This window comes from Dipodomys merriami, unplaced genomic scaffold (genome assembly GCF_024711535.1).
Source record: "Dipodomys merriami isolate MVZ:Mamm:240054 unplaced genomic scaffold, mDipMer1.0.p SCAF_177, whole genome shotgun sequence".
Taxonomy (NCBI): domain Eukaryota; kingdom Metazoa; phylum Chordata; class Mammalia; order Rodentia; family Heteromyidae; genus Dipodomys; species Dipodomys merriami.
In genome coordinates, this window is record NW_027203126.1 from 798654 (window position 1) to 821246 (window position 22593).

Sequence of the window (22593 nt, forward strand, 5' to 3'; positions counted from 1 at the left end):
AACGACTTTTCTCTTGTGTGCTACTTTCCTTCCCTCCCTCCCTCCCTCCCTCTCCCTCTCACCATCTTTCTTCCTTTCTTCCCACCCTCCCTCTTTCTCTCTCTCTTTCTTTCTCTTTCTCTCTTTCTTTCTTTCTTTCTTTCTTTCTTTCTTTCTTTCTTTCTTCCTTCCTTCCTTCCTTCCTTCCTTCCTTCCTTTTCTTTTTCTGTTTTATCGTACTTGTTGAGTTTGGTGCCATGAATCTGTAGAAACTTGAACAGGAAATACCCCCAAGTAATTTAGCAAAGGAAATAGTTGGCTCAATTATTGCCCTTTCCCTTTAGTTGAAATAAATCACAACCATCTTCATCCTCTCCTCCTTCCCCTTGTGGTCTTAATTTACCTATCTACATGTAGGTATTCCTTCTACATCCATGCAGCCCTTTTATGTCTTTATCCCCATTTTTTCTGAAACACTTTATAATTTTATTGTTACGATTAAGGTGAAGAGTTACAATTCCATAAGTTAGGTAATGAGTACAGTTCTTCTTGGACAAAGTCACTCCTTCTCTTTCTCCCAGGTTCCCCTTCCTGTCCCTGCCCACAACTTGCGTGGTTCATTTTTTAGATAGTGTACACTGAATACCGTGACTGCATTTGTTCACCTTTCCCCCCTCAATTTCTGTGCCCACTTTTTGCGTCCTCCTAAAATGACAAAACAATAAAACCCATTTTTCTTATTTAGGAAGTTGAGATTACTGTTTTCAAAGGTTAAAACTCTAGACTAGGAGCTAGTGGCTCACACCTATAATCTCAACTACTTAAGAGGCTGAGTTCTGAGGATCATGATTTGAACCCAGCCTGGGCAGAAAACTACAAGTGACTCACCTCCAATTAACCACTAAAAAAGCCAGAAGTGGTGCTGAGGCTTCTTGTGGTAGAGTACTAGCCTTAAGGGTAAAAAGTTAAGGGATGTCAAGCCCCAATACAGACACACACACGCACACGCACACACACACACACACACACACACACACACACACACACACACACACACACTCACACAAACTCCAAAAGTGTCCAGTGATGTCAGAAGACTGGATTTCAAAAAAAAGTTCTACACTTAAAATCACAGATACACATTTAGAACAGAGTAACAGTAATCTTTTTCAACACCATTCTCTCTCTCTCTCTCTCTCTCTCTCTCTCTCTCTCTCTCTCTCTCTCTCTCTCTCTCTCTCTCTCTCTCTCTCTCTCTCTCTCTCTCTCTCTCTCAGCAATGAGGATGCCTTTTTCTATTTTCTCAAATATTTATGGCCCAAGACAGTCACATTTAGTTACATCAACATTCTCATTTTTCTCATTTTAAAAGCATCAACTCAGCAACTCTTGCCCTAAGTCAACTTGAATGCATCTAGTTTGAGCACTTCAAAAATTACACATTTTGACAGTACTAAGTTACAACTCTATTCTAGAACTGAAGTCCTTTGTCAAAGACTGCTGCACATCTCTTCTACTTTCATGATCTTTCAAAGCTTGTGTCAGGACTCAAGAATTTTCCAGCCATGGTAGCTGGCACGATGGTTGTAACGCCAGCTATCCAAGAGACTGAGATGAGTGGATAAAGATTCAAGGCCAGCCTGGACCAAAAAATTAGCAAGATCCCACGTTGTCATGCTGTCTGTGGTGGCAGACCTATGCACGGGAGGCACTGTGCCTGTTCCTAGACTCTCTTTTTTCAATTTTTGCCAGTCCTGGGACTTGAACTCAGGGCCTGGGCACTGTCCCTGAGCCTCTCTGTGCTCAAGGCTAGCACTAGATTCTGGTGGCTCACACCTGTAATCCTAGCTGCTCAGAGACTGAGATCTGACAATTGTGGTCCAAAGCCAGCCCTGGCAGGAAATTCTGTGAGATTCTTATTTCCTATTAACTACCAAAAAGCTGGAAGTAGAGTTGTGACTTGTGTGACAGAATACCAGCCTTCCTGGAAAAGCTAAGGGGCATCTCATAGGCCCCGAGTTCAAACCCCACTATCACAGCCATCTCCTCTCCTCCTACCTCCCAAATGAAAGGAAAATTTCTCAATTTCTGTTCCTTGACTGTTAAGTACAATCCCTTGTCCTGCATGGGCTTCTGTGAGGTGACAGAAAAGAAGAGACTGTCTCCTTGAGCTTGGTGATACACATCAGAGAATGAAGAGTAGAATCCATCGTCCAGTTTGCTGAAGCCACCTCTTTGTCCAGTTACCACCAGGGCCTAGCTGATGCTTCCTGATATTTAATGAATGGACACATGAGAGTACAACCGATACACCTGTCTCCTTAACACATTGTGTTTAAACACGTTTATCCTATAACCTAAAACAATTCAACAGATTGTGACCATCTCCACAAAGTTGAGCAGGGAAGTCTGTTGAACTCTCCCAGGTGTGCAACAGCTTCTAAGTAGGATTTGAACCCAGTCCTCGCAGCCCAGTTCAGTGCTCTTGCTCCCTTACTCTAACTTTATAAGTCATCCCAGTAAACATTCACCTGCAACCATAAGCAACAATACATCAGAGTTCATTTCTATGGTCCTCTTGTGACATCACTTCCTTTACCTCTGGTAACTACAGTGCTGCTCTTATCTCCTATAAGAATCAATCCCTCTCTGAAGGTCAAGATGGCAGAAACCTCCTCTCATCACCCAGCTGTGGGAAGCCTGCTGAAGAGTCAGATGATGTTTCGGGGGAAATTCAGTCCTGGAGTCAACCCTCAAGAATGACTAGATTATTGAGTGCCCTGCATTGTAGAGAAAACTGTCAATGTGCAAAACCATACTCTTCTGTATTTGATGCATGCAAATTTATATATTAATCATGACTCCTATGATTTCAGAAGCAAAGATTCACTTACAACATAAAGTTTTCTGTACTTTAATAGTAATCGTCTCCAGTGAAGGTTTACACATTTGCCACAGGATTAGATGTTATCTGAAAAAGCTCTCCTCTTCCAACACTCTTGCCAGATTTATAAAATTAACAGATATCTAGGGCAATTTTCAGTGAACATCAAAATTGAAAGGACAGCATGGAAAGTTTTCAAACGCACTCCTGTTTTTCCCTGCCTTTCTCAAAAGAACAACTCAGTGTGATACATTTGTGTTACCAAAACTAAACCAATACTAATGCATTATTACCAACCATCCAGAGTTGCATTAAGGTTCACTCAACGTTACCATTTCTATGGGGTCTGGCAATCGCCTAACATTGTGAATCACCATTGCAAAATAGTTTCTCAGTCTGAATCATCCCCTCTGCTTTATTAATTAATTCCTCCATAGATAAACCTCTTGGAGTTGTCTGAGTTGGCTTTGAACCTCAGTCCTCAGATCTCAATCTCCTAAGTCGCTAGGATTACAGGTAAGGACCACCTGTGCCTTGGTCTCTGTGGATTTTTCTATCAAAGGGATCTCATACAGAATCACCAGCACACAGGGTTTTGCAGTCTGATTTACTTCACTTTGGAGATGCACATTGAAGATGACTTTTCTATTTCTCTGTAGCTTTGATAGCTCAGTGGTTCTTATCACAAATACTGATGCCCTGGATAGAACCATTGTCCCATCAGACTATCAAATTTGGGGTAGAGAGCTATTAAATGTATTCTTTTAATATCCACCCAATAAATCCAGGCATCAGTGGCTCATGCCTGTAGTCCTAGCTATTCAGGAGGCCGAGATCTGAGGACTGAAGTTTGAAGCTAGCTAGGCAGGAAAGTCTATGACTCTTATCTCCAATTAACCTGCAAAAAGCCAGAGGTAGAGGTAAGGTTCAAGTGGTAGAGTACCAGCCTGGAGCTGGAACAATGATCTCGGCGCTGAGTTTAAGTCCCAGTACCAACACACACAAATAACATCCATCTAATAATCACTGACTCCACAGTGACAATTCTTCCATTTGTGGCATTGGCTCATTGTGTCTTCTCCTTTCTCTTTGAGGCTAGCCAGGCTAGAGGCTTGCCAATTCTGTCATCATTTCGGAGAAATTAGATTTTGTGTTGCTTTTTCTCTGTTGATTTTCCTTTTTCTTCATATTAGTTTCTGCAACAAAGGCTACTTTTTCTTTTTTTCTTTTCTTTTTTTTTTTTGGTCGGTCATGGGGCTTGAACTCTCGGCCTGGGCACTGTCCCTCAGCTCTTCAGCTCAAGGCAAACGTTCTACCACTTGAGCTACAGTGCCACTTCCAGTTGTCTAGTGGTTTATTGGAGATAGGAGTCTCATGGTCTTTCCTGCCTGGGCTGGCTTTGAACCGAGATCCTCAGATCTCAGCTTCCTGAGTAGCTAGGATTACAGGTGTGAGCCACCAGCGCCCGGCTGAAGCTACTTTTTCTTTGTGTCTGTTTAAATTACACTGATCTTTTATTTAAGATTGTTGAATGTAGGCCTTTTGCTTTTCTATAATATTGCATTCAGCATCACAGATTATGATCAATGAGCAACACTTTCATGCCACTCATTTTGCAAGGTCTACTTTCCTTTTTTCTTTTTTTTTTTGGGGGGGGGTCCGGTCGTGGGGCCTGAATTCTGGGCCTGGGCGCTGTCCCTCAGCTCTTCAGCTCAAGGCTAGCGCTCTACCACTTGAGCCACAGCACCACTTCCGGCTTTTTTCTTTTTGCTTATGTGGTGCTGAGGAATCGAACCCAGGGCCTCATACATGCAAGGCAAGCACTCTACCACTGAGCCACCTTCCCAGCCCTGCAAGGTCTACTTTCATTTCCTTTTGTTACAACATTTAAAATTTGGGATGAAGCCTTCATCTTTGGTCAGTGTGTTTTGTAGTGTATAGTTTAAGTTCAAAATATTAAGAGCTTTCCTGGTCTCCTTTTGTTGAGCCCTAATTTACTTTGTGAGCATTTTTGTAAGATTTATATTCTTTACTTTCTTTCTAACTTTCTTCTTTCAGTGGTCCTGGGGTTTGAATTCAGGGCCTGGCGCTTGCTAGGCAGACAATCTACCTCTTGAATCATACCTCCCGCCCCCAATTTGTATTCTTTTAAATGTGTCAACGAAATGTTTTATGTTTTATGGATTTAAAAAAATGAGTCATTTGACCTTGAGAAGCAACCTCATCTTCTTATTGTCCAATAAAGAGTGGTATAAATGCTGATTCGCTGAAAGGTAATGTGTTCATTAGTTTGGATGTACGCCCATGATCAACGAGCAGATTGGTTGGCTTGAAGGGGATTTGTATGTCTCAGAGCTCAGAAGGCAAGATAACCTAAAAATCCAGGTATAGGCAGGACCATACTTTCTTGAAATCTGTAGGGGAAGCATCTTTGCTTGGTTCTTCCGCCTTCTTTGGATTTCTTGGTTTTGTACCTGCAGCACTCCCTCTGCCTTCAGAATCATATGACACTCTCTCCTCTTGAGGCTGTGCCAGACATAATCATATTAGATAAAGGGTGCACACTACTGTGGCTTTCAGTCGTCTTAACTGGATGCATCTGCAATGGCTCCATTTCCAAATAAGGCCAGATGAAGAGGTTCTGGTGTTATGACATTAGCATGTGTTGAAGGAGACTTATTTGATCCATAACATAGCTGTGCAGTTAAGACTCTAGACTTTCTTCTTCCTGTTGAATCTGTCAAATCCTGACAAGGTGGGGTTCAAATCTTCCACTGTAATAGTGGATTCATCCGTTTCCCCTTGCCATTTTATCTATCCTTATCTCTACTCTTTATTATTTCCTTATTTTGTATTTCCTTCCTTCATCCACTAAGGAGCTTATTCCAGTTTTGCTAGAAAGTCTGTGTCAGTTGGCCACCTCCATCCATCCAAGCCTTGAAAATTCCTTCCATCATTCTGCAGGAATACCAGTGTTTCCCACTTGACTCCATGGGGGTCATAGTGGTGGTAGCTCCTGTGGGAATGCACATAGGAGAAAGACCCATGTCCTACACCAAGGCAAAGCTGTCCTGTATCTGAGGTACAAATGTTGCTTACTTGGCTTCTTTTATTTTTTTTTTCTTCCAATAACGTGAAATATCAGACTCTTCTTCTGTACATGCAGGAAGGCTTTCAGAACTTCCTCTGTGGAACAATGTCAAAAGCAGGTCTATTGTCAAGTGCTGGTGGATTCAAGATGGTACACAGATGAGACCGCATCAATTACAAGCTAAGTGTATAGTTAGCACTTTCCTCAGGGTCACTTTCCTAGGGTGGTAAAAGCACTTTGCACAGGCCACCCAATGCACTTGAGACTGCAGGCTAAACTTAAGCTTTTTCCACATACACCCTCTTCTGCCTGGTTCTGATGCCATGACTTTCAACCAATATTTACCAAGCAGTTTTCTTTTCCTGACTTTCAGAAGTTTGAACTCACAACTTCACCTTTCCTAAGGAAGCATCCCTTGCTTAGACCACATTCCCAGCACCTTTTGCTCTAGTTTGTTTTTCAGATAAGGTCTAGACTGGGACTTGGTCACAGCATGACCCTTAGAGGTCCTCCCTCCCCCCCCCTCCCCTGCTGCTGTTATAAATGGGCTGTTTTATATTGATGTGATTCCTTTAGCTGGTAAGCTAAGAGGAGCTGTTATTTCTCTCCTGGCCTTCTGCTTGGCTTTGTATTCTTGACCATATCCCAGGAACAAATGTTTCTGAGTAACCCAAAGCATGACTATCATTTTACTGAAAGTTCGTCTGCACCTTCCTAGCTATATTCTCTTCCTTGTCACAAGGCACGTGAAGAGTGACACCTGAATGCTGAAGCAAGTTCACCCATCTTTGTGTGAGATATAGCACAATGTATTACACTATGACAACATGAAAACGTGTGCATTACATGTGGCCTGCTTTCCTGGGTTGGGGGAATATTAACGGAGTTCTTATTCCAGATATCATTAAAAAACTGATCCCAAGCAGAACACTGGTGACTCATACCTGCAATCCTAGCTGTTCAGAGGCTGAGACTTCGAAGATTGCAGTTTGAAGTCAGCAAGGTGTGTGTATTGGGGCAGGAGCAGGGGAAGGGAGTCTATGAGGCTTCCTATGCAGTTAGCCAGCAAAAAATGTACCAGACAGGGCAAACCAATGCAGCAGTGGTACTCACTAGACACTATGTTGAAGATGAAGTATACAACTTGTGGGTGGAGAGGGAAAAACTGTGAGAGAGCAAGGAAAGGGTGTAAAAAGAAATGTACTCATTACCTGACTTGTGTAACTGTAACCCCTCTGCACATCACCTTTATAACAATCAAAAATTAAGTTAGCTGGGCATTGATGGCTCAAGCCAGTAATCCTAGCTACTTAGGAGTCTGAGATCTGTGAATCACAGTCTGAAGCCAGCCTGGACAGAAAAGTCCCTGTGAGATAAATCTCCAATTAACCATGAAGAAACTGGAAATAGGGCTGTGTCTCAAAATGATAAAGCTCTAGCCTTGAACAAAAAGAGCTCAGGGTCAGTGCCCAGGCTCTGAGTTCAAGCCCCACAACTGACTAAAAAAAAAAATTTTAAGCACAATCATAGTGAATTTTATTCTGAGCAGCATTTGTTTCCTCCTTGGAAAAGAACTTTATAGTTGCCAAAAATAAATAAATAAATACAATTGTGACCTGCGTATGCCAGCAAGTGCTGTCTTTAGGCAGCAGTTGATTTGCTCTGTGCCCATAACCTCACTGGTTTCTCATCTGATTTCTAATGTCACAGAGTGATCAGAAGACTTGTGCCTGCACCTGGGCTGGCCTGGCCTTCACAGCGGCTCCTTTTCTGACATTACAGGTTGATGCAAGAACAACTGAAAAGCCAGGCTTCAGTGAATCACACCTGTAATCCCAGCTACTCAGGAGGCTGAGATCTATCATGGTTCAAAGCCAGCCTGGGCAGGAAAGTCCATGAGACTCTTATCTCCAATAAACCATCAGAAAACCAAGTCAGGCTAGAAAGGTGACTCAGTGGTGGAGCACTTGCCTTGCATGCATGAGAGACTCTGGGTTCGATTCCTTAGCACCACATACACAGAAAAAAGCTGGAAGTGGTGCTGTGGCTCAAGTGGTAGAATGCTAGCTTTGAGCAAAAGCAGCTCAGGGACAGTGCCCAGGACCTGAGTTCAAACCCCAGGACTGGCAAAAGAAAAAAGAAAAGAAGTGGCGCTATGGCTCAAGTTGTAACCTCACGACTGACAAAAAAAAAAAAAGACTAACCGAAAATGGATCCACTGTGGAATCACTTGCCTGCAGGTGGCTAATCTAGATGGGGTGGGGGTGGTCTCTTTAGTGTGGACAGTCTGCCCGGTCCTGGGTACTGCTGATTTGAGGACTAAGGTGCAAGGGGATGAATTGATCTGCAGATACAGAATGACTCTATGAATTCCTTCCAAATATCTGAGCTTTGTAGGAGAAGGATGTGGTTAGGTCACAGTAAACATGTGGGGGTGCTGTGTGTGACTTCTGTTTTGTGTGTGTGTGTGTGTGTGTGTGTGTGTGTGTGTGTGTGTGTGTGTGACTTCTTGTGTGTGTTTCTACATTCATATTCCACTTGCTATCAGTGTCATTATTCTCAATTAAATACCATCACCATTTAGCTATTGTTATACATGTATGTAAATTAATCAGATTGGGACTGGAGACGTGGCTCAACTGTTTGAGCGTTTGCCTAGCAAGTGAAGAGGCTCCAAGTTGCAGTTCTAGTATCATCAAAAAAAAAGCAAATAACAGCATCAGCAAAAAAATTATGTTTAAGAAGCAAAAATCTTTTGAGAAAATGTAATAAATCAAATGCAAAAAAAATAATCACTTAATGTCATGTAAATCTCAATGAATCAAGAAAATTTATCCTAGCCCAATCCAGGACAATATTACCAGAGGTTAACAAGAACAATGTGTGTTTCATAATCTCTACTGATGGACCAGTAGTATCTCACTTAATCAGAAGACTCACCTGACATACGCTCTCTGTATTTCCACATGGCATTGGACAGGCCAACATCCTGCACCTTTACACTGTGTGCGTGTCCAGGTCTTCTGTGTGAAAGGCCTCAGGCTCCATCTCTTAGCAACATCCTCAGCACAGAGTGCAGGGCAGGGCCTTCTATGCACTGCTGTAGCTCCAGGCCATGCAGGCTATGCCTAGTTGTTCCTCCTGACCATAGCCTGAGCCAGGCGTCTCTACGGACTCTGAACCAGGGGTGCAGGGTGAGGGTGCCTCCTGAAGACAGCAGCTTCCCACGGATCCTTTTGCTCTCATGGCGTCTAGACAAGAAGTCCAGGCCCTGCTGATCCTACTGCTCTCATGGCTTCTAGACAAGAAGTCCAGGTCCTGCTGATCCTACTGCTCTCTTGGCATCTATATAGGACATCCAGGCACTGCTGATCCCACGGCTCTCATGGCTTCTAGACAAGACGTCCAGGCACTGCTGGTCCCACTGCTCTCATGGAATCTAGACAGGACTTCCAGGTCCTGCTGATCCCGCTGTTCTCATGGGATCTAGACAGGATTCCAGTCACTGCTGATCCCGCTGCTCTCATGGCATCTGGACAGGATGTCCAGGTCCCGTTGATCCTGCTGCTCTCGTGGCGTCTGGACAGGACATCCAGGCCCTATTGATCCTGCTGCTCTCGTGGTGTCTAGACAGGATGTTCAGTCCAGGCACTGCTAGATCTCCAGGAAGGCCTGGACACTGACCGCACTGACTTGGGGTCCCCAGGTCCTCATGCGGTACTTGACTCTTGTGCCTGTGGACGGGGAGGATTAGAAGAGTGATTGGATCGGGCCCCAGACTACTTTGCAAGGACATATCCCGGGAGTGGAGACCAGGTCTCCTTGACCAGTATGATAGCAAATACCATGTCTGTACCAACCCAATTATCATTAACTTAATAAAGCGGAACTTGCAGCGCCTCAGCCAACTAGCTATATTTCACATCTCTAAGCTGGCATGTGTCTCTAATATGGAGAACACAATCCCATCCCCTCTTGGGCTACCGCCATGAAGACTGCCCAACTTTTCATGGAACCCATAAACTCAATGTGCATATGTCAGACTTAGGATTCCAGCTTGGTGAGAATAGAGGTGTGAGCTTAATGTGTCCAGAGAAAAGGGAATTGAAAGGTGATTCCTTCAGGACAGAAATCACTTGAAGGCACTTGCTGCAGGTATTTACAGTGCCTTTCTTTCTTTTCTTTTTTTGAAGGATTCTGGGTCTAAAGTGCCCAGGAAAGATCTGAGAACCCAGAGGAGAGACCAGAGCAATCTTGTGTAATTGACTGTGTTAGTTTTTTCTATGCCATCTCACACAATGCCTGAGGCTCAGTACTTTATATAGAGAGTTGTGTTTAGCTCACAGTTTTGAGAGTTCAAGAGCCACCTCGCCCCCCAGACCTGGAACCTTCCTGGCTGTCCTGATGACCCCCTTGGCTCATGAAAACATGTATGTGTTCATGTGAGAGGGAGAGTATCAACTGAGAGAATGCCCAAGATATTTGGAGGCCTGGTTTGTATTTAAAACACAAAACTCCAGGGGAATTAAGCAGGCCTGGGAACACAACATTATTCTCTTCTTTAGAGTGATTTTTCTTAATGGCCAATTACTTTCTAGAGGCCCCACCCTCTGAACATCTGCACCATCTCTCAACAATGTCATATTCAGGACCAAGCCTCCATCATATAGATGTTTGCCATCAACCAACATCTAAATCCTATGTAGGACCGAACATAAACTCAACTGATTAGAAGGAATGGGTGAGGTGCTCATTATAATGATTTTTTTTCTCAATGTCTGTGACTCCAAAGGCTAGAATGTGGACACTGATATGATTCCAATAATGAAGACAAAGATTGTGCAAGTAGAGAGACCCCCTGGGCCAAGCCCCCATGGGAAGGGTTCTCAGATTGACACCCCCCCCACTCCGGGCCGGGCCCCCAGATGGGTTCCTGGGCAGGAGGAACAGGTTGCACTTCTGCTCTGGAGAGGGAAGCAGGGGGCACAGGATACAAACAACAAGGAGCATGTGCTTTCTTCCTACTTCAGTAACCTGGGGAGAAGTAGAGGAGGATGGCAGGCCTCCAGCATCCAGTCTCACGTGCTTTGCTAGTTCAACACAATGCTCCCCACACACCTGGTGCTTCCCGCTTCTGCCCCTGGCACACATCTCAGCCTGCGTACCAGGCATTCGTACTGGGGCCTTGGGCACTGGAACTCATGGACAGGCTCTCAGAGAACAGGCCTGGATCTCAAGTGTTGTGCCTCAGGGAACCTGGACACAGATGCTCCCCTCACCTGTACCAAGAGGTGGAGGAGAAGCCAAACCTTCTGCTTGGAACTCTCAGGGCCTGGTGGCAGCAATTCAGTTCTGCCATTTTTATCCAGTATTGGCGGAGGGTGTGGTGAGTTATAGAATATATCCAGAGGCTACCTAATCCACACTTCTCGGTCATTCTGGAGAAGCCTGATGAGCAGCACTTCCTCCATCAGTCATTTCCCAAATCCTAGGGCTCATAGAAAACCCTGAAGTTACTTCCATTTGAGCTGCTTGTGTACAGCTGTCCCTTGAGCCCCTCCAGGTCAAGGCAAAGAGTCATTGAAGCTGGGGTGAAGGGAATGGCAGCACACACTGGCCCTCACCATTCAACTGGCTGCCTCTCTTCTCCTAGCATTGATGGAATCAGGATGGAGCCTCTGGGGAAGAAGGTCCAGGGGACCCCTGCCTCTCTCACTCAACTACTTACTCCAACAAAAGGTCCCGCCAAGAGCCCCTACCCCCGCCCTTAAGTTGTCCCACAGGAAATGGAAGCGTTGCTGGTTCCGTACAATTTCCATCATAAAGTCACCTGGACATGAGATTCCCTTGGCCGGTTTAGGGTTGCAGGGAGGATGTGGACAAACCATCTCACCTCTGAACTAGTCAGGGCACAATATCTCCCAGATTCCTCAAGCTTACCCCATATTCCAAAATCTCATTCAACATGGTGGTTGGATCCAGTTTCCTCCTCCAGGTGACAACAGGGCCCCAAAGCTTCTCTTGAGAATTAGGATGGTCTGGTTATGTGATGAGTAGTAAGGAAAGGGGAAGTGGTGATCCTTGACCTTCCCACCAGTTTTTCCCCACAGTGGAGAACCTTCTAAAGATGGAGGTTGACCAGGAGAAGGAAAATTGGCAGAAATAAGGAGAGATAGAGAGAGAGATGGAGCTTAAGAAGGGAGGGAGGGAGGGATGGGGGGAAGTCAGGATTAAGCAAAGGTCCCAGACACAGTGGTTTCCTCTTAAAGAAACTGGACATGAGTACCACCCTTTGGGACAGTGGTGGAATCTGCTCTGGAAAGGAGCCCTGGAAGTAAGGCATCCTGCCCTGTGGGCCTCAGGTGACTGAGGCTCCGAGACAGGAGCACAGGCGGGAGAGTGCAGTCCTGAGGGTGGGACGCACGCTCCTAGGAGGAGACAGGAATCCACCTTCTCCTCTGGCATTTCTCAAGGTCACTCCATCACTGTCGCTGCCCTTGTGCATACAGAAGCCTACTTCAGTGGTTCTGAGGGAAGAGGGAGGGAAAGGAGGAGGGAGGGAGAGAGACAGAGATGGAGAGCAGCAGAATGCATGTCATTCAATTCCTATTTCCATCTCTTTTGTGTCTGATTTCTTACCTATCAGCTCCACCTTTGGAGCTCTTTCCCATGTCCCTCTTTTCTGTCTCTTATGAGTTTTGCTGTAGGCTGTGGTCTCATGAAGATACTTGAGACCCTTGGATCTTCAGTGTTTGTTCAACCTATTGCTTTGCCTATGGATTCTTTTTTTTTCTTTTGGCGTATGTCTGCATGGACTCTTACCACGGAGATTACAGCATTCCAATGCTTTTAATAGAAAAGTATGGGCCAGATGCTCTGATAGTATTCCATAAGGAATAAGCATAGACAGAGAAAAGCACTCTGGGAAACTAATCATGTTTTGCTTAAGAGACTTATGGGCCATGGCAGGGCCATGGCTCCATCCTGTGCTTTGGTTTTTTCTCGTTCTGGCAACTCCATCACTCAGCCGTCCCATTTCTTGTGGTTATCTTCCACGGCTGGTATTTCTCTCCAATCTCTGACAGTCTTTTGCACCATTTTCTCTTCAAATATTGCTCTCTCTTTTGCATTCTTTCCCTGTGAGGCTCAATCAACCTCTGCCTTGAGTTTCTCCTAGTTTCACTGCTAAAGTGATTTCAGTGTTTGCTTATTCTCTCCTGATCCTGTCCCTTCACTTCTGAACTTCTCTCATTCCATTCAGTGATGCTTTTTCATGCTACGCACCATTTTCCATAATGGCTTTTTCCTTATTTTGGAAAAAAATGACATTATCCAGTACATAAGTCCCATCAATACTGAGATCCTTCATGTTTGGTGGTGCCATTACATCATACTGATTCATGGTTTCCCCAACATTCCATTGGGTGGAACTGGCATCAGTGCTTCTCTTGCTTATTTTGACCTGAAATTTATCGTGTAAGCCTCAGGATTCACCAGAGCTTTTCCAAACTCATCACATGCCTTGTACCTGTCCTGCCATGATCCTCCCCCATGATCCCTTCATAATTGCTTCTCCATGTCAGGCCTTTCTTTAAGGAGACAACTGCTATCATAAGACAAAGTCGGCAGTCCTCTGTAAGGAGCATTCATTTCCTGAATTGTGTTGCCAACTCAGTTATCAACTGCTATACACCCAAGAACTTTATCCTTCCTTCCGTTTTATTTTACTCTTCCTACTGATTAGTATTACAGCCTAAGCGATAACGGACTTTTCCTTTCTTTTGCTTTATTTCAGTCCTAGGATTCCTCTTTCTTCAAACATTTTTGAGTCGTTTCATTGTAGAGCATTACTTGTCACTTTGTATCTTGGGGTATCCATTTTGGCTTTTCACTGGGAGAAAAACTTATTGTTACAGAAGGGCTGTTAGGTAGTTTGAATCCTTTGGATTTCCAGACATGGATGTACAGGATTGTAGCTAACATGGCCCACAATGTGATCTGATTGGCAAATGATTTTTGGTTAGGTTCACAAACACATAGCAGTTTGTATCTTGATGATTTATCAAGGTCACAGCGGTGCCAAGCATTTTTCTCGACATTTCTCTATGGTCTGCTTTTAAAGGCAGCCTACTAGAAAAAAATACCTTGTAAAGAAAAAGCTCTTTGATTTTCTTGAGTTTTAAAAACTACGGTTATATGTGTATATGGTTATATACACAAATGTGTTTCAGCCTTAATTTTTTTTTTAAAAAAAAGGAATCCTGTCACTGGTGGCAATTTTTATGAACCTTCAAGGGCATTGTATACTGATGGGATCATCAGACATAGGAAGAAACTATCTCACTTAGATATGGGGATTCACTTTGCTGTGGGATCCAAGCTGTTGAACTCATAGAGGCAGAGAGCAGAACAGTGGGGGCCCAGGAGCTCTGGATTAGGAGCTGTTTGAGCAAAGTAAAGGCTTCAGAAGTGATGCAAGAAAAGCAACAGGTAAAGGCCCCTACAAAACACGATACTGTACTGTGTACTTAGAATTTCCTGAGAGTAGATCGTAAGCCTTTTACCCCCCATAGAGAAGGTGGGGGCTGTGCCTGGTGGTGTGTGAATTCCTTCCATGTAATAATTGTGTCACCATGTAAATGTACATGAAGACAATTTTTGTGCTCCAATAAAGTTTTTTGAAAAGCTTCAAAAATGAAGCCTAGACTTCTGTGATTTTTTTTTTGGGGGGGGGGATGGGAAGTTGGAGACTACACATTATAGGTATAATGACATCTATATTTGTAATAATCAGATTTGTCCAGTTTTGCTACAGCATACCAAAGACCTTTAACCACTTTCCTGTCAGTCAAAACAACCTATAGCTGGTTTTCCAACTTGTGAATCATGGAGTCTGTCACTTGAGCCCAGGAAGCACTGCTGTTGTGAAGTGTCATTGTCTTATCTTCATTAACAAATTTATGTTTTTCAGCCAAGAAAAAGTCCATATGATTTGTCAAGAAATAATAGTGACCAAGTGCTACTTTGGTACTACAAAAAGGATGCCACTGGAAGTGTTATTTGCAATAGCAAATTTGTGTTCTTCCTCTTGTATTTTTATCATTTGTATCCCATATAAAGAATGACACAATGAAAAGAGCCGGGCATTGGTGGCTCACAAGTGTAACCCTAGCTATTCAGGAGCTGAGATATGAAGATCATGGCCCAAAGCCAGCCCAGGCAGGAAAGTCCATGTGACCCCTCTCTCCAATAAACTACCAAAGAGCCAGAAGTAGAGCTGTGGTTCAAGTGGTAGAGCACGAGCCTTGAGGTTAAAAAAAAAAAAAAGCTGTGTAGTGGGTAAAGAAAATAAATTTCGACTTGGTGTGGTGTTGTGAGCCTCTTACTTAATCCCAGATTCTCTGGAGGTAGAATTCAGGGGGATTGGTTCAAAGCCAGTAAGGACAAAAAAAGTTAGTGAGATTCCCATCTCAACAAAGAGGCTGGGTGTGGTAGTTCATGTCTGTAAAAGAGATAAGCAGGGAGCATAGGTAGGAAGATTATGGTTTGAGGTTGTTCCCAGGCACAAGTGAGACTCTGCCTGAAAAAATATCTAGCTAAAGCAAAAAGGGCTGGGGTGCAGAGTGCTTTGCTGTGAGGCTCTGAGTTCAAACCCAGTCTTGTCAAAAAAAAAAAGGGAGGTAATAAAGGAAGGAGGGAAAATGGAAAGAAAAAAATCTAAAATGAGGGGAAATGTCTTATGGACTCCTCAGTAAACTAAAGAATCACTGAACTTGAAGATACATCGAAGGAAATTTCTCAAAGGAAATTTCTCAAGTTACAAATACAAAAAAATACTGAAGAAAAACATCATTTAGTGGAGCCAGAGATTGACAGAGAGGCGTAAGAAGCATGTAAAATGACAGTGGATGGTAACTTTTTTGAGACACACCAAACCACAGGTCCAGAAATCTCAGAGAAAACCAGGCAGGATAAATACCAGCACACTGAAAAGTCGGTGTATCCTATTTAAACGTCTGGAAAATCAAAGACAAGGGGAAAAACTTTGAAAGAAGCCCCAGGAGGAGAAGCCATCTTCCTTGATGAAGAAATGAAGTAGAACTTACATTAAACTTCAGAAATCATGTAAGCAATGGAAAGAAAGAGTTAAATGCTGAGAGGAGAAAAAAAAAAAAAGAATCTGACCTACTGTGGAGCTTCATGTCCATTGAAATGATCCTTCTAAGGCAAAGGGGGAAAATTAATGAAGAGTTTCTAAAATAAAAATGGAGTTTTTGCTTATAGATCTGCCTTGTGAGGACATTAAAGGAAGTTCCCAGTGAATTAGTGCTATTTCTATGGAAATTAATATGGCAATTCCCCCCCCTAAAAAAACAAAACCAATCTAAGAATAGATCTGACCTTATGAGCCCACCTTACCACTCTTGGGGAATATATCTAATGGGGTACCTATCAATATACCAAGAGAGATATCTGCATATCTGTGTTTATTGCAGCCTTGTTCACAATAGTCAAAATTGTGGAAATAGCCAGGGAGCCTCACAATTAGCAAATATGGATGGCATATATATGTATATATATATATACATGTATACAATATGTACGTACATAAATATGGAATGTTTCTCTACCATAAAGAAAAATGAAGATATATCATTTGCAGGAAAATGGAACTGGAAATTATGTCAAGAAAGGTAAGCGAAGCTCCAAAAAGCCAGCCGTGGAATGTTCTCACTCATTTGTGGAATCTAGACCTAAAATGACGAGGGGGAGGAGAACTACAATAATCACAATCGGATTTAAATGTAAACAGAATAGTCCAGGGATGAGGCACCAGCCACCCTACATCTCTGACTGATGCTTTTCTCCTCTGAGAAATACTCACCACCTCAAACCTGAGTGCCCCTGGCCCTCTGCCATCTGTGGAACTTTCTGTAATGGTGGGCATGGCCTTCAGCCGTGCCGTCCCCTAGGGGAGACTCATGATTTCTGTTTAGAGAGCCTAGCTCTAGAAGGAAGACGCTGGTTCCCCCAGAGAATTTGCAGCCTCCCCCAGCCTCCCCAGTGCCCTTCAGGGTCAAGTCCAGGTTCCTGACAATGACCTTTACAAAGACTCTCCATACTTATTGGTGCCCCGCCCACCAGCCTGGCCTGGCTTTTAACCCGTTGCTGGCTGCTTGAGAGTTTGTGGAAACCAGAGCTTTCCTCTCCATCTCCAGAGCGTTTCTCCCCCAGAACGCAGAGACATTCTCCTGCTCCTCACCCAATCCCAATGTCCTCACCGCGCGCTTTGATCTCCCCGCTCCCACCCACAAGTTGTGGGATCTCTCCTGGACTTCCGTGAGAAGGGTTTTTGGGAAATCCTGGCCGCCTGGGTTACCTGCACACAAGAAATGCTTCCCAGAGACCCCCAAAGGGAATTCAGGGAGAAGGGAGGCGGAATCTCCAGGGAGCTGAGGGGTGAAGACCACCCTAGATGGGAGAGGAAGGAGGGGAAGGGGCGAACTGTGTTCCTCCTTCTCCTTGGTATAGTCTCTTGTTTTTGAAATCGGTAAAAACAGGACAAACCCCAGCCTCTCTGTTGGGAGGGTGATTACAGAACATAGATATGGTGGAGCCCCAAGGGGCTGGTCAATGTGGTTTGAGAAGACAGGAGTGCTTGTAAGGACCTGCTGGGGCTGGCATGGCGCAGGTGAATCCCTCCATTCCCCGCCCCCCCTTCCCACCCATGGACATGAAATCTGAGCCTGGAGGAGAGGGAGGGTCAGGAAGGACCAGCATGTCCCCCTAAGCCCCCAAGGCCAATAGGCAGCAGTATTGACAAAGTAAGTCAGTAGGAGATGTGTACTGGGTTGGAGCATCCAATGAGGGGCCAGTAAGGCCAAGTTGGGACTGGCTGCAAGTTGGGAGTGGAGTCTGTGGTCCAGTGTGGGTACTGTGGGCACCGGCCACAGGAGGGCACCTAGTTCCTGGACATCTGGACACCTCTGTAGTAAAGGCTCACAGGAAAAGCTTCTGCTACCCCAAGGTAAGGGTGAGGTTTGACCCCTCACTTTTGCAAGGTCAGGAGACAGATGTGTGCATCCCTCCAGGACCAGCTTCAGGTCTCCTTAGACCTGGGGGGTGGGAGGCGGGCAGAGGGGTGTCTGAGGCCTCCCCTCCCTCACCCCTCCACCTTGGGTAACTCACTTCATCTCTCTGAGCCTCAGTTTCCCCGTGTGTACAGACGGAGAGGACCGAGCTACAGCTCCCCCACCCCCCACCCCAGGACTTCCAGGATTGAATGAGAAAAGCAGCAAAGCCCTTGGCACCCAGGCGCCCCTCAACAATGGGGGCTGGCAAGGGAGAAACTGCCTCCCCATCTCTCCTCTGCCCACCCACCCGCAGCCCAGTGGGACTGGACTGCCCCAAGCCCAGCCCTGCCCTGCCTGGTGCTTTGGAGCTGGGCAGGAGAATGGAGCCAGCAAGAGACAGGCTCTGAGACCTTGGAGAAGTCTCTGCCCGCTCTGGGCCTCAGCCTCCCCTGAGTGGAAGACAGATGCTCCGTGTAAGGTCCGCTCCTGGATGGTCACATCTGGATTCGATGTGGCCACACCTTTCCCCGCCCCTACCCTAGAGGGCCAGACGCTCTCTTTCCCAGCCTCGTGGAGTGCCAACCTAGCCTGGTGCCAGCCGGAATGATGAATAAACCTACCCCTTACCACATGTGCGGTGTTGTTCTTACTCGGCCTCTTCTTTAAAAACCTAACACTCTGCCGCCACTATTCTGAAGGAATGTAATGACAGGTGCATTTATGGAGCACTTACTGTATGCTCCAAGCTTCCCTCTTTCCAGCAACCCTATGCGTCCCCCAGCCCCACTGTTCAGGAGACATTGCTCAGAGAGGTGGAGCGACCAGTCCAGGGTCACACAGCTAGAAGAGGTGCTGGGGGCTTCTCCCCCCCTCCTACCCCCTTCCCTTCCCAGCCTGCGCTGGGAGGGGCTGGCCTGGAGGAGCCCCTGCCACCCGCCCCCACCCCACAGCACAACAAGCCACAGCTGGGCTGTTGCCCCCCCCCACACACAAAATGGGTCAACACCAGGGTGGGGGGCGTTCTGCCGTGTGTGGCGGAGGAGCCTGGGGGGGGGCGAGGGACGCTTCCTGCCCTCCCAAGCTGACTGCTGGGGTCAGCTCCCCACCACCACTACAACCCACCGGTCCAGGCTGGGCGAGGCGCTGGCAAAGGGAGGCCCCGAGCGGGGAGGGGCTGTCTGAGGTCTCCAGCCTGCCCTGCTGGCCGAGGATCGGAATCCTGCTCTTTGGAACAGCTTGTTGGGCGTTGCATGTTTGTCTGGACCCGCGTTCAGGAGTGTCTGCTGGAGCTGGTCCCGTGTCTATTCTTAGTGCTCCCTGTTGAATTCAGCAGCTCGTTAAATTCACTGGAAATGGAGAATACCATCGTGGTGGTACCTCACTACTGCCCACCAGTCGGGAACCGTGGGCCCTGCTGGGCCTTCCTTCCTGCTGGCCCTCTCAGAGTGTGCTTCCATCCAGATGTGGACGGTGCCCGGCTCCCTGGCTCATTTGCCAACGTTTGCCGCACCTTCTGACACCTCAAATTAACAGCTCAGAGCATTCTCCCCCCCTGTCCTTAATGACCTGGGGACCTGGACGGGGAGGGGGGAGAAGGGGAGATCTCTTTATTCTGTTGGCTGTAGTTTGGGTCTGCAGTGTCCCCCAGGAATCTACGTGTCAAAGATCATGTCAGCAGCTTGTGGCCCTTGGGGAAATGACAGAGCCAGGAAATAGGCCTCCTGGGAGGAAGTGACATCAGTGATGGTGAGCTCCCCCCTCCCCTCTTCTCTCTCCTGTTTGCTAATGGTTCCAGGGTGGGTTCCAGGTATTTAAGCTTTCCCTGTGCTTTTCTTGTTTCATGTTATTGTTTTTTGCTGTTTTTTTTTTCTTGAGACAGAGTCTTGCTATGTAGCCCAACCAGGCCTCAAACTCCAGATTCTCCTTCCTTGGTTTCCCCAGTGCTGGCTATTCCATAGCCAGCCGGCTATTGTGGTTTTCTTCAACTGCAAATGTAATTTTTGTTTTTGGTTTGGGTTTGGGTTTTTTGTTTATTCATGCTCTGTTTTTTCACCCTGAGCAGTTCTACTTTACTCAAACCCAAGAAATGGGTTGGGTGTTGTCACTGCAAATGTATTCTCCCCTATGCTTTCCTTGCAAGAAAATAAGATGATCAGAACTTCTATTTCCGTATTTCATGTTATTTAACCTGTTTGAGTGTTCTCTTTCTTTGGATGTCTGAATGGAGCAAATATAAAGGCTCCAACTTCCATTTCTCAACCCGGCCCTAATCGCTTGGTCTAACTCATTACATGGAATGTGTTCTGTATTTACTTTTTTCCTCATCGTTCTTTTTTATGGGTGTACTGGCTTGTTTTTGTGGTCCTATGGATCAAACTTAGAACTTTATACATGCTAAGCCTTACCTACAAATCTTACCACTGAACTATACCCTCAGTTCCTCTAGTAATTCTCAATCATTTCTTCTTGCAATCTGTTTGATGTTTGATAGTCTATAATTCTCTACAGATCCTACCTTTAACTAAAATCTGTGATGATGCTATTAGTAAATATAAAAGGTGATTCTGAGCTTTAGAGCTCAGAGAATTCCTAACAACTTGAAAATCCATGCCACACTATGCTGCCCATTTATCCAGGTCTTGTTATTTAATTGATGTTCACACTTATTCCTTCCTTTTACTTCTGCTGCATTACAAAACAAAATACACAAATACAACAGCACGCATATACCCATATTTGCTTTTTTTCTTTTCTACAGTGTTGATTAGCATCAATGAGTGGTATAGGGGAGGGGGTGTCTTGACCATATACACATATAAATTTACCTGATCAGACTCACCCCACCTCAGTCCCTCACCCCACAGCCTTCCTCTTCCCTTCCCAAGCCAGTCTCAAAACCAGCTCCATTGATTGTGTTTGTTTTCTTGTTTTGTGGTACTAGGGATGTTGAACTCTCTGCTCACACTTGAACATGTTTAGAGAGAGAAGGAAAGTTAAATTATTAGCTTGTGATAGCGCAAGCCAGCAAAATTAGCCATAGCTCTTAATAAATCTAGTACTATGCCAGGATTTGGGTTAGATCAGCACACTGCTGTCCTAAAACAGCATCTTCATACTAAGGAAAAAGAGAAATGGAGACTGGGTGGGCAACCAGAGCCATCTCCCTCGCCCACTGTCCACTCCTCACTTTCTGTACATAGGAGGGTTCCCCAAAAGTACAGGATGCATACACCAATACGCTCAGCGCCTGTGGGTGAAGTCGCTGAAACTCAAAGGCTGGTAGGTAGATGAGAAGGGTTCACAAAGAAATAAAGTGCAGTGTCCGTTAGTAAGTTTCCGCAGGACTTCTGCCCTTCCTGAGCTCAGGGCGGCAATCGCGGGGGTCCTGAGGGTGATCAGGGCTGAGCGCTGGGCAGGGCTGTCTTGGGGTTGAGGATGGCTGTGCCCGTTGGGTGCTGCCAAGGTCACCATTCTCGTGTGTCAGATCACAGCTGCTCGTGGCTTTCATTGTGAGGTGTGAGGTTCGAGAGCCCATCGGCCGCCTGTCTGCAGCCATGCTCTGGGGCTGAGCTCTGCACAGCGGGTTTCAAACACGCTTTCTTCTTGCTTTACTCCCAACTGCTAAGTCAGCCACGCCGGGCCAGAAGGAACCCGTCGGTTCTCACAAACTGCAAAAGTAAACCTCAAACAGGCTGCAGCCCAAGGCCCAGGCCCTCCTGCCCTGCCAGGCCTCCTGGCCCAGCCCTGGGTGACACAACCCTCACAAAAAGGAAAGACAATCCCACGCCTCCGGCGTCCGCTTCTTGCCCCGCTTCCTCGCAGGTGTGGATGCACAGTAATAGGCATGGACATGGTGGGCCACCATGCGGCCACCGCCCGTGCCAGCTGTGCCAGCTGGGGACACGTGCCTGCGTTTCTGACTTATGTCCCCCCTGGGGGTCACTGGGATGTGGGAATGCCGCTGTCCATCTAGAAGACAGGGCCTCATGAGCGCCCCGTGCCAATGTCAGCCATGAAGAGGGGCTTGGGTGCTCCGGGCCTCCCCAGCCCCGGGGCTCCCCACCGTTCTCATCTTCACCAGGCTCAAAGAAAGTGGGGGCGGGGGTGTCTGTGAGCCCTGTGGCCCCAGGACGCGGGAAGGGCGCCTTGTCCCTGCCTCCCCTGGCCCTGCTGGGCCGATTCCTCAGCTGCTGACCCCAAGCTGATGAGCACAGAGGGCGGAGGTCCTGGGGGTCCACAGCCTGGCCACTGGAGCCCCAGACACACTCTGCCCCGGGGCTCCCCGCGGCCAGGACCCACTGGAGAAACCTTCCACCGACAGGGAAATGAGGGCCTTCAGTCAGGGCCAAGTTGACTGGGGGAGGCGCGCTCCCTTTTTGGTGAAAGCTGGTCTCCTTGGGGTGGGGAGGGGAGTCTGGAACGAACTGATGCACTCAAATGTGGCGGCGCCCAGCCACCGCTGCGGGAGGGGTCCTCGGTCCTCAGAGACGTTTCCCCCTGGATTATGAACTGTGCACCTTAACTGTCCACCTTAACACACGTGCGGCTGCACACTAGCGAGCCTC